This window comes from Coregonus lavaretus, assembly GCF_964263955.1.
Source record: "Coregonus lavaretus genome assembly, contig: HAP1_SCAFFOLD_713, whole genome shotgun sequence".
NCBI classification, from domain to species: Eukaryota; Metazoa; Chordata; class Actinopteri; order Salmoniformes; family Salmonidae; genus Coregonus; species Coregonus lavaretus.
The window spans coordinates 136,161-147,640 of record NW_028164877.1 but is presented as its reverse complement, the minus strand read 5'-3'; positions in this window follow the sequence as shown (position 1 = coordinate 147,640).

Genomic DNA, 11,480 nt, shown 5'->3' with positions numbered 1-11,480 from the left:
TAAAGCCCTGCTGTGGTCAACAGTAGTGCCCTATCTAGACAATAGGGTGTCGTTTGGAACGCGGATCATAACCAATCAGGTCGCAGAGTTATAAATAGCATCATCTGTAATGGCAGCGCCAGGAGAAGCTGGCCTACAAGTAAGACATCTTAAAGAGGACAGCTGTTTCTCAGTCATCGTCTTCTTACCACCACACTTTGTTTAATTCAAGCTTTATTTATTATTTATAACTGACTATTTTTCTAAAATGCATAACTTTTCTATCCATACTTTTCCCAGTTAAATGGATTGATATAATTCTAGATGGATTGATCCTATGTCAGTCTGTCATTGTATAAGCAGCTCAAACCAATCTTTGTTTTGTTTTTCAACACACCACTAACGTGCAGAAACACCTGCTTTACTAACTGAAAGAGAATGTAGTGGTTTATTTTAATAATGATCTAAAGCTGAGCCACTGCTGATCCTTCACTGCTGCTCCTTGCCTGCTTCTACCAGCTGAGCTACAGTGGTCCTCTATAGCTCAGCTGGTAGAGCATGGCGCTTGTAACGCCAAGGTAGTGGGGTCGATCCCCGGGACCACCCATACACAAAAAAATATGTATGCACGCATGACTGTAAGTCGCTTTGGATAAAAGCGTCTGCTAAATGGCTTATTATTATTATTATTATATTATTATCCTTCACTGCTGCTCCTTGCTTGCTCATCCTTCACTGCTGCTCCTTGCTTGCTCATCCTTCACTGCTGCTCCTTGCCTGCTGCTCCTTGCCTGCTGCTCCTTCACTGCTTCTCCTTCACTGCTGCTCCTTGCTTGCTCATCCTTCACTGCTGCTCCTTGCCTGCTGCTCCTTGCCTGCTGCTCCTTCACTGCTTCTCCTTCACTGCTGCTCCTTGCTTGCTCATCCTTCACTGCTGCTCCTTGCCTGCTGCTCCTTGCCTGCTGCTCCTTCACTGCTGCTCCTTGCCTGCTGCTCCTTCACTGCTGCTCCTTGCCTGCTGCTCCTTCACTGCTTGCTCCTTCACTGCTGCTCCTTCACTGCTGCTCCTTGCTTGCTCATCCTTCACTGCTGCTCCTTGCCTGCTGCTCCTTCACTGCTGCTCCTTCACTGCTGCTCCTTCACTGCTGCTCCTTGCTTGCTCATCCTTGCCTGCTGCTCCTTGCCTGCTGCTCCTTGCCTGCTGCTCCTTGCCTGCTGCTCCTTCACTGCTGCTCCTTCACTGCTTCTCCTTCACTGCTGCTCCTTGCTTGCTCATCCTTCACTGCTGCTCCTTGCCTGCTGCTCCTTCACTGCTGCTCCTTCACTGCTGCTCCTTGCCTGCTGCTCCTTGCCTGCTGCTCCTTGCCTGCTGCTCCTTCACTGCTTTCTCCTTCACTGCTGCTCCTTCACTGCTGCTCCTTGCTTGCTCATCCTTCACTGCTGCTCCTTGCCTGCTGCTCCTTCACTGCTGCTCCTTCACTGCTGCTCCTTGCTTGCTCATCCTTCACTGCTGCTCCTTGCCTGCTGCTCCTTGCCTGCTGCTCCTTGCCTGCTGCTCCTTGCCTGCTGCTCCTTCACTGCTGCTCCTTGCCTTCTGCTCCTTCACTGCTGCTCCTTGCCTGCTGCTCCTTCACTGATTTCTCCTTCACTGCTGCTCCTTCACTGCTGCTCCTTGCTTGCACATCCTTCACTGCTGCTCCTTGCCTGCTGCTCCTTCACTGCTGCTCCTTCACTGCTGCTCCTTGCTTGCTCATCATTCACTGCTGCTCCTTGCCTGCTGCTCCTTGCCTGCTGCTCCTTGCCTGCTGCTCCTTGCCTGCTGCTCCTTGCCTGCTGCTCCTTCACTGCTTCTCCTTCACTGCTGCTCCTTGCTTGCTCATCCTTCACTGCTGCTCCTTGCCTGCTGCTCCTTCAATCAATTTTATTTTATATAGCCCTTCTTACATCAGCTAATATCTCGAAGTGCTGTACAGAAACCCAGCCTAAAACCCCAAACAGCTAGTAATGCAGGTGCAGGGCTCTACAGCAGGGCTCTACAGCAGGGCTCTACCAGGGCTCTACAGCAGGGCTCTATACCAGGGCTCTATACCAGGGCTCTACAGCAGGGCTCTACAGCAGGGCTCTACAGCAGGGCGCTACAGCAGGGCGCTACAGCAGGGCTCTACAGCAGGGCTCTACAGCAGGGCTCTATACCAGGGCTCTACAGCAGGGCTCTACAGCAGGGCGCTACAGCAGGGCGCTACAGCAGGGCTCTACAGCAGGGCTCTACACCGGGGCTCTACACCGGGGCTCTACAGCGGGGCTCTACACCGGGGCTCTACAGCGGGGCTCTACACCGGGGCTCTACACCGGGGCTCTACAGCGGGGCTCTACAGCGGGGCTCTACAGCAGGGCTCTACAGGCTCCTCTCTGACTATCCCTGCATCTGTTATCCCCCTTCCTTCTGACATACAGACCAGTCCCCCGCATGCCTCCCGCTCTCTCACTCCTGATTTAGAACCCGCTGCTCCCAGGGATCATGCTCAGGAGGTGACAGAGCAGCCCCAATAAAACCCTCTTTCTCTCAGCCTGCACCGTCTGCTCTTCTACCCAGCCTCTCCCCAGCCCCAGCCATGGAGCCCCTCCTCAGCCCCCAGCCCCAGCCATGGAGCCTCTCCTCAGCCCCCAGCCTCTCCTCAGCCCCCAGCCCCCAGCCTCTCCTCAGCCCCCAGCCCCCAGCCTCTCCTCAGCCCCAGCCTCTCCTCAGCTCCCAGCCTCTCCTCAGCTCCCAGCCTCTCCTCAGCCCCCAGCCTCTCCTCAGCCCCCAGCCCCAGCCATGGAGCCTCTCCTCAGCCCCCAGACCCAGCCATGGAGCCTCTCCCGGAGGTAAGTGTCAGTTTAGAGTCGGGTTAGTGTCGGGTTAGTGTCGGGTTAGTGTCGGGTTAGAGTCAGGCTAGAGAAGGTTAGAGTCAGGTGACTATAAACCTGTAGAGGTGACTATAACCCTGTAGAGGTGACTATAACCCTGTAGAGGTGACTATAAACCTGTAGAGGTGACTATAACCCTGTAGAGGTGACTATAACCCTGTAGAGGTGACTATAAACCTATAGAGGTGACTATAACCCTGTAGAGGTGACTATAACCCTGTAGAGGTGACTATAAACCAGTAGAGGTGACTATAAACCAGTAGAGGTGACTATAAACCAGTAGAGGTGACTATAAACCAGTAGAGGTGACTATAAACCTGTAGAGGTGACTATAAACCAGTAGAGGTGACTATAACCCTGTAGAGGTGACTATAAACCAGTAGAGGTGACTATAACCCTGTAGAGGTGACTATAAACCTGTAGAGGTGACTATAACCCTGTAGAGGTGACTATAACCCTGTAGAGGTGACTATAAACCTGTAGAGGTGACTATAAACCAGTAGAGGTGACTATAACCCTGTAGAGGTGACTATAAACCTGTAGAGGTGACTATAAACCAGTAGAGGCGACTATAAACCTGTAGAGTTGACTATAAACCAGTAGAGGTGACTATAACCCTGTAGAGGTGACTATAAACCTGTAGAGGTGACTATAAACCTGTAGAGGTGACTATAACCCTGTAGAGGTGACTATAAACCAGTAGAGGTGACTATAAACCTGTAGAGGTGACTATAAACCAGTAGAGGTGACTATAACCCTGTAGAGGTGACTATAAACCAGTAGAGGTGACTATAAACCAGTAGAGGTGACTATAAACCAGTAGAGGTGACTATAACCCTGTAGAGGTGACTATAAACCCCGTAGAGGTGACTATAAACCAGTAGAGGTGACTATAACCCCGTAGAGGTGACTATAACCCCGTAGAGGTGACTATAAACCAGTAGAGGTGACTATAAACCAGTAGAGGTGACTATAAACCAGTAGAGGTGACTATAAACCCGTGGATTCGGCTAGTTCAGCCACACCCGTTTTTGACAGGTGTATAAAATCGAGCACAAAGCCATGCAATCTCCATAGACAAGCAGTAGGATAAAGTAATCCTTCTACCCCCCCCCCCCCCCCCCCCCAAAAAAAATAAAAAAGTACTTGTAAGGTGGTTATCCCACTGGCTATAGGGTGAATGCAACAATTTGTAAGTCGTTCTGGATAAGAGGGTCTGCTAAATGACGTAACTGTGCCCTTGAGCAAGGCACTTAACCCTAATTGCTCCTGTAAGTCGCTCTGGATAAGAGCGTCTGCTAAATGACTTAAATGTAAATGTAAATGCAGTAGAATGGCCCGTACTGAAGAGCTCAGTGACATTCAACGTGGCACCGTCATAGGATGCCACCTTTCCAACTAGTCAGTTCCTCAAATGTCTGCCCTGCTAGAGCTTCCCCGGTCAACTGGAAGTGCTGTTATTGTGAAGTGGAAACGTCTAGGAGCAACAACGGCTCAGCCGTGAAGTGGTAGGCCACAAAAGCTCACGGAAGGGGACCGCCGAGGGCTGAAGCACGAAAAAATAATCTGTCCTCGGTTGCAACACTCACTAACAAGTTCAAAAATGCCTCTGGAAGCAACGTCAGCAGAATAACTGTTTGTCGGGAGCTTCATGAAATGGGTTTCCATGGCCGAGCAGACACAAGTCTAAGATCACCATGCGCAATGCCAAGCGTCGGCTGGAGTGGTGTAAAGCTTGCCGCCATTGGACTCTGGAGCAGTGGAAACGCGTTCTCTGGAGTGATGAATCACGCTTCACCATCTGGCAGTCTGACGGACGAATCTGGGTTTGGCGAATGCCAGGAGAACGCTACCTGCCCAAATGCGTAATGCCAACTGTAAAGTTTGGTGGAGGAGGAATAATGGTCTGGGGCTGTTTTTCATGGTTCGGCCCCTTAGTTCCAGTGAAGGGAATTCTTAACGCTACAGCATACAATGACATTCTAGACGATTCTGTGCTTCCAACTTTGTGGCAACAGTTTGGGGAAGGCCCTTTCCTGTTTCAGCATGACAATGCCCCCATGCACAAAGCGAGGTCCATACAGAAATGGTGTGTCGAGATCGGTGTGGAAGAACTTGACGGGCCTGCACATAGCCCTGACCTCAACCCATCGAACACCTTTGGGAGGAATTGGAACGCTGACTGCGAGCCAGGCCTAATCGCCCAACATCAGTGTCCGACCTCACTAATGCTCTTGTGACTGAATGGAAGCAAGTCCTCCCTGTTCCAATATCTAGTGGGAAGGCTTCCCAGAAGAGTGGAGGCTGTTATAGCAGCAAAGGTGGGACCAACTCCATATTAATGCCCATGATTATGGAATGAGATGTTGGACCAGCAGGTGTCCACATACCTTTGGTCTTGTAGCGTAGTCATACGTAGTCTCTGTAGCTGTTTCTTGTCCTCTCCTCTGTGCTGTGCACCTTCCCTCTCTGGTGCTATCTCAACCCTCTCTGGTGCTATCTCAATCAGTCTTTCCTTGATTCATTGCATCCTCTCTCCTCACATCCTTCTCAAAATGCACTGGAGAAGTAGGTCCAAGGGGAAGGAACTTGAACCTTTCCCTCCAATACGGTTGAGGAGGCGATAAGATAGGTAGCAAGGAATAGCGGAAAGACGAATTGAGATATTTCCCCTGTCTCGAAAGCCCTCTGGGGGTCTGGCCCTCCTCTCCCCTGCAGGTCTGGGGGTCTGGCCCTCCTCTCCCCTGCAGGTCTGGGGGTCTGGTCTGGCCCTCCTCTCCCCTGCAGGTCTGGGGGTCTGGCCCTCCTCTCCCCTGCAGGTCTGGGGGTCTGGCCCTCCTCTCCCCTGCAGGTCTGGGGGTCTGGCCCTCCTCTCCCCTGCAGGTCTGGGGGTCTGGTCCTCCTCTCCCCTGCAGGTCTGGGGGTCTGGCCCTCCTCTCCCCTGCAGGTCTGGGGGTCTGGTCCTCCTCTCCCCTGCAGGTCTGGGGGTCTGGTCCTCCTCTCCCCTGCAGGTCTGGGGGTCTGGTCCTCCTCTCCCCTGCAGGTCTGGGGGTCTGGCCCTCCTCTCCCCTGCAGGTCTGGGGGTCTGGTCTGGTCCTCCTCTCCCCTGCAGGTCTGGGGGTCTGGTCCTCCTCTCCCCTGCAGGTCTGGGGGTCTGGTCTGGTCCTCCTCTCCCCTGCAGGTCTGGGGGTCTGGCCCTCCTCTCCCCTGCAGGTCTGGGGGTCTGGTCCTCCTCTCCCCTGCAGGTCTGGGGGTCTGGCCCTCCTCTCCCCTGCAGATCTGGGGGTCTGGTCCTCCTCTCCCCTGCAGGTCTGGGGGTCTGGTCCTCCTCTCCCCTGCAGGTCTGGGGGTCTGGCCTGGTCCTCCTCTCCCCTGCAGGTCTGGGGGTCTGGTCCTCCTCTCCCCTGCAGGTCTGGGGGTCTGGTCCTCCTCTCCCCTGCAGGTCTGGGGGTCTGGTCTGGCCCTCCTCTCCCCTGCAGGTCTGGGGGTCTGGTCCTCCTCTCCCCTGCAGGTCTGGGGGTCTGGTCCTCCTCTCCCCAGCAGGGCTGAGGGTCTGGCCCTCCTCTCCCCTGCAGGTCTGGGGGTCTGGTCTGGCCCTCCTCTCCCCTTCAGGTCTGGGGGTCTGGTCTGGCCCTCCTCTCCCCTGCAGGTCTGGGGGTCTGGTCTGGCCCTCCTCTCCCCTTCAGGTCTGGGGGTCTGGTCTGGCCCTCCTCTCCCCTGCAGGTCTGGGGGTCTGGCCCTCCTCTCCCCTGCAGGTCTGGGGGTCTGGCCCTCCTCTCCCCTGCAGGTCTGGGGGTCTGGTCTGGTCCTCCTCTCCCATGCAGGTCTGGGGGTCTGGCCCTCCTCTCCCCTGCAGGTCTGGGGTTCTGGTCTGGCCCTCCTCTCCCCTTCAGGTCTGGGGGTCTGGTCTGGCCCTCCTCTCCCCTGCAGGTCTGGGGGTCTGGTCTGGCCCTCCTCTCCCCTGCAGATCTGGGGGTCTGGTCCTCCTCTCCCCTGCAGGTCTGGGGGTCTGGTCCTCCTCTCCCCTGCAGGTCTGGGGGTCTGGCCTGGTCCTCCTCTCCCCTGCAGGTCTGGGGGTCTGGTCCTCCTCTCCCCTGCAGGTCTGGGGGTCTGGTCCTCCTCTCCCCTGCAGGTCTGGGGGTCTGGTCTGGCCCTCCTCTCCACTGCAGGTCTGGGGGTCTGGTCCTCCTCTCCCCTGCAGGTCTGGGGGTCTGGTCCTCCTCTCCCCAGCAGGGCTGGGGGTCTGGCCCTCCTCTCCCCTGCAGGTCTGGGGGTCTGGTCTGGCCCTCCTCTCCCCTTCAGGTCTGGGGGTCTGGTCTGGCCCTCCTCTCCCCTGCAGGTCTGGGGGTCTGGCCCTCCTCTCCCCTGCAGGTCTGGGGGTCTGGCCCTCCTCTCCCCTGCAGGTCTGGGGGTCTGGTCTGGTCCTCCTCTCCCATGCAGGTCTGGGGGTCTGGCCCTCCTCTCCCCTGCAGGTCTGGGGGTCTGGTCTGGCCCTCCTCTCCCCTTCAGGTCTGGGGGTCTGGTCTGGCCCTCCTCTCCCCTGCAGGTCTGGGGGTCTGGTCTGGCCCTCCTCTCCCCTGCAGGTCTGGGGGTCTGGTCCTCCTCTCCCCTGCAGGTCTGGGGGTCTGGTCTGGTCCTCCTCTCCCCTGCAGGTCTGGGGGTCTGGTCCTCCTCTCCCCTGCAGGTCTGGGGGTCTGGCCCTCCTCTCCCCTGCAGGTCTGGGGGTCTGGTCCTCCTCTCCCCTGCAGGTCTGGGGGTCTGGCCCTCCTCTCCCCTGCAGGTCTGGGGGTCTGGTCTGGCCCTCCTCTCCCCTGCAGGTCTGGGGGTCTGGTCTGGCCCTCCTCTCCCCTGCAGGTCTGGGGGCTGGTCCTCCTCTCCCCTGCAGGTCTGGGGGTCTGGTCTGGTCCTCCTCTCCCCTGCAGGTCTGGGGGTCTGGCCCTCCTCTCCCCTGCAGGTCTGGGGGTCTGGTCCTCCTCTCCCCTGCAGGTCTGGGGGTCTGGTCTGGCCCTCCTCTCCCCTGCAGGTCTGGGGGTCTGGTCCTCCTCTCCCCTGCAGGTCTGGGGGTCTGGCCCTCCTCTCCCCTGCAGGTCTGGGGGTCTGGTCTGGCCCTCCTCTCCCCTTCAGGTCTGGGGGTCTGGTCTGGCCCTCCTCTCCCCTGCAGGTCTGGGGGTCTGGTCTGGCCCTCCTCTCCCCTGCAGGTCTGGGGGTCTGGTCCTCCTCTCCCCTGCAGGTCTGGGGGTCTGGTCTGGTCCTCCTCTCCCCTGCAGGTCTGGGGGTCTGGTCCTCCTCTCCCCTGCAGGTCTGGGGGTCTGGCCCTCCTCTCCCCTGCAGGTCTGGGGGTCTGGTCCTCCTCTCCCCTGCAGGTCTGGGGGTCTGGCCCTCCTCTCCCCTGCAGGTCTGGGGGTCTGGTCTGGCCCTCCTCTCCCCTGCAGGTCTGGGGGTCTGGTCTGGCCCTCCTCTCCCCTGCAGGTCTGGGGGCTGGTCCTCCTCTCCCCTGCAGGTCTGGGGGTCTGGTCTGGTCCTCCTCTCCCCTGCAGGTCTGGGGGTCTGGCCCTCCTCTCCCCTGCAGGTCTGGGGGTCTGGTCCTCCTCTCCCCTGCAGGTCTGGGGGTCTGGTCTGGCCCTCCTCTCCCCTGCAGGTCTGGGGGTCTGGCCCTCCTCTCCCCTGCAGGTCTGGGGGTCTGGCCCTCCTCTCCCCTTCAGGTCTGGGGGTCTGGTCTGGCCCTCCTCTCCCCTGCAGGTCTGGGGGTCTGGTCTGGCCCTCCTCTCCCCTGCAGGTCTGGGGGTCTGGTCCTCCTCTCCCCTGCAGGTCTGGGGGTCTGGTCTGGTCCTCCTCTCCCCTGCAGGTCTGGGGGTCTGGTCCTCCTCTCCCCTGCAGGTCTGGGGGTCTGGCCCTCCTCTCCCCTGCAGGTCTGGGGGTCTGGTCCTCCTCTCCCCTGCAGGTCTGGGGGTCTGGCCCTCCTCTCCCCTGCAGGTCTGGGGGTCTGGTCTGGCCCTCCTCTCCCCTGCAGGTCTGGGGGTCTGGTCTGGCCCTCCTCTCCCCTGCAGGTCTGGGGGCTGGTCCTCCTCTCCCCTGCAGGTCTGGGGGTCTGGTCTGGTCCTCCTCTCCCCTGCAGGTCTGGGGGTCTGGCCCTCCTCTCCCCTGCAGGTCTGGGGGTCTGGTCCTCCTCTCCCCTGCAGGTCTGGGGGTCTGGTCTGGCCCTCCTCTCCCCTGCAGGTCTGGGGGTCTGGCCCTCCTCTCCCCTGCAGGTCTGGGGGTCTGGCCCTCCTCTCCCCTGCAGGTCTGGGGGTCTGGTCCTCCTCTCCCCTGCAGGTCTGGGGGTCTGGCCCTCCTCTCCCCTGCAGGTCTGGGGGTCTGGTCCTCCTCTACCCTGCAGGTCTGGGGGTCTGGTCCTCCTCTCCCCTGCAGGTCTGGGGGTCTGGTCTGGTCCTCCTCTCCCCTGCAGGTCTGGGGGTCTGGTCCTCCTCTCCCCTGCAGGTCTGGGGGTCTGGTCCTCCTCTCCCCTGCAGGTCTGGGGGTCTGGTCCTCCTCTCCCCTGCAGGTCTGGGGGTCTGGTCTGGTCCTCCTCTCCCCTGCAGGTCTGGGGGTCTGGCCCTCCTCTCCCCTGCAGGTCTGGGGGTCTGGTCTGGTCCTCCTCTCCCCTGCAGGTCTGGGGGTCTGGCCCTCCTCTCCCCTGCAGGTCTGGGGGTCTGGTCTGGTCCTCCTCTCCCCTGCAGGTCTGGGGGTCTGGTCCTCCTCTCCCCTGCAGGTCTGGGGGTCTGGTCCTCCTCTCCCCTGCAGGTCTGGGGGTCTGGCCCTCCTCTCCCCTGCAGGTCTGGGGGTCTTGTCTGGCCCTCCTCTTCCCTGTCTTTTATACAGGTAACGAATTCAACCAGTAAGAATTCCGGCTCTCACAGACCTGTTAGTTTTTCTTTAAGAAGCCCTCCTGTTCTCCACTCATTACCTGTATTAACTGCACCTGTTTGAACTCGTTACCTGTATAAAAGACACCTGTCCACACACTCAATCAAACAGACTCCAACCTCTCCACAACGGCCAAGACTAGAGAGCTGTGTAAGGACATCAGGGATAAAATTGTAGACCTGCACAAGGCTGGGATGGGCTACAGGACAATAGGCAAGCAGCTTGGTGAGAAGGCAACAACTGTTGGCGCAATTATTAGAAAATGGAAGAAGTTCAAGATGACGGTCAATCACCCTCGGTCTGGGGCTCCATGCAAGATCTCACCTCGTGGGGCATCAATGATCATGAGGAAGGTGAGGGATCAGCCCAGAACTACACAGCAGGACCTGGTCAATGACCTGAAGAGAGCAGGGACCACAGTCTCAAAGAAAACCATTAGTAACACACTACGCCGTCATGGATTAAAATCCTGAAAACACATGCAAGGTCCCCCTGCTGAAGCCAGCGCATGTCCAGGCCCGTCTGAAGTTTGCCAATGACCATCTGGATGATCCAGAGGAGGAATGGGAGAAGGTCATGTGGTCTGATGAGACAAAAATAGAGCTTTTTGGTCTAAACTCCACTCGCCGTGTTTGGAGGAAGAAGAAGGATGAGTACAACCTCAAGAACACCATCCCAACTGTGAAGCATGGAGGTGGAAACATCATTATTTGGGGATGCTTTTCTGCAAAGGGGACAGGACGACTGCACCGTATTGAGGGGAGGATGGATGGGGCCATGTATCGTGAGATCTTGGCCAACAACCTCCTTCCCTCAGTAAGAGCATTGAAGATGGGTCGTGGCTGGGTCTTCCAGCATGACAACGACCCGAAACACACAGCCAGGGCAACTAAGGAGTGGCTCCGTAAGAAGCATCTCAAGGTTTGGAGTGGCCTAGCCAGTCTCCAGACCTGAACCCAATAGAAAATCTTTGGAGGGAGCTGAAAGTCTGTATTGCCCAGCGACAGCCCCGAAACCTGAAGGATCTGGAGAAGGTCTATATGGAGGAGTGGGCCAAAATCCCTGCTGCAGTGTGTGCAAACCTGGTCAAGACCTACAGGAAACGTATGAAAAGGTTTCTGTACCAAATATTAAGTTCTGCTTTTCTGATGTATCAAATACTTATGTCATGCAATAAAATGCAAATTAATTACTTAAAAATCATACAATGTGATTTTCTGGTCCCTCACAGTTGAAATGTACCTATGATACAAATTACAGACCTCTACATGCTTTGTAAGTAGGAAACACTGCCGATTTTGCAGGTTATCAAATACTTGTTCTCCCTCCTGTATATAAACCCTGGATTGCTGATGCTATGTATTGTGTGTGTGTGTGTGTGTGTGTGTGTGTGCGCACATGTGTGTGTAAAACTACTAACTACACTGAGTGTACAAAACATTAGGAACACCTGCTCTTTCCATGACATAGACTGACCAGGTGAATCCAGGTGAAAGCTATGATCCCTTATTGATGTCACCTGTTAAATCCACTTCAATCAGTGTAGATGAAGGGAGTGCTAGTCCTTAGTAGGAGCAGTCCTCCATAGGAATAAACGGAATTCTACAGTATTAAATTAAGTGTGGACAGTAACACTAGTACTTTCAAAAAAATAATACTTTAAGGAAAACATTTTTTATTTTAGTTCACAT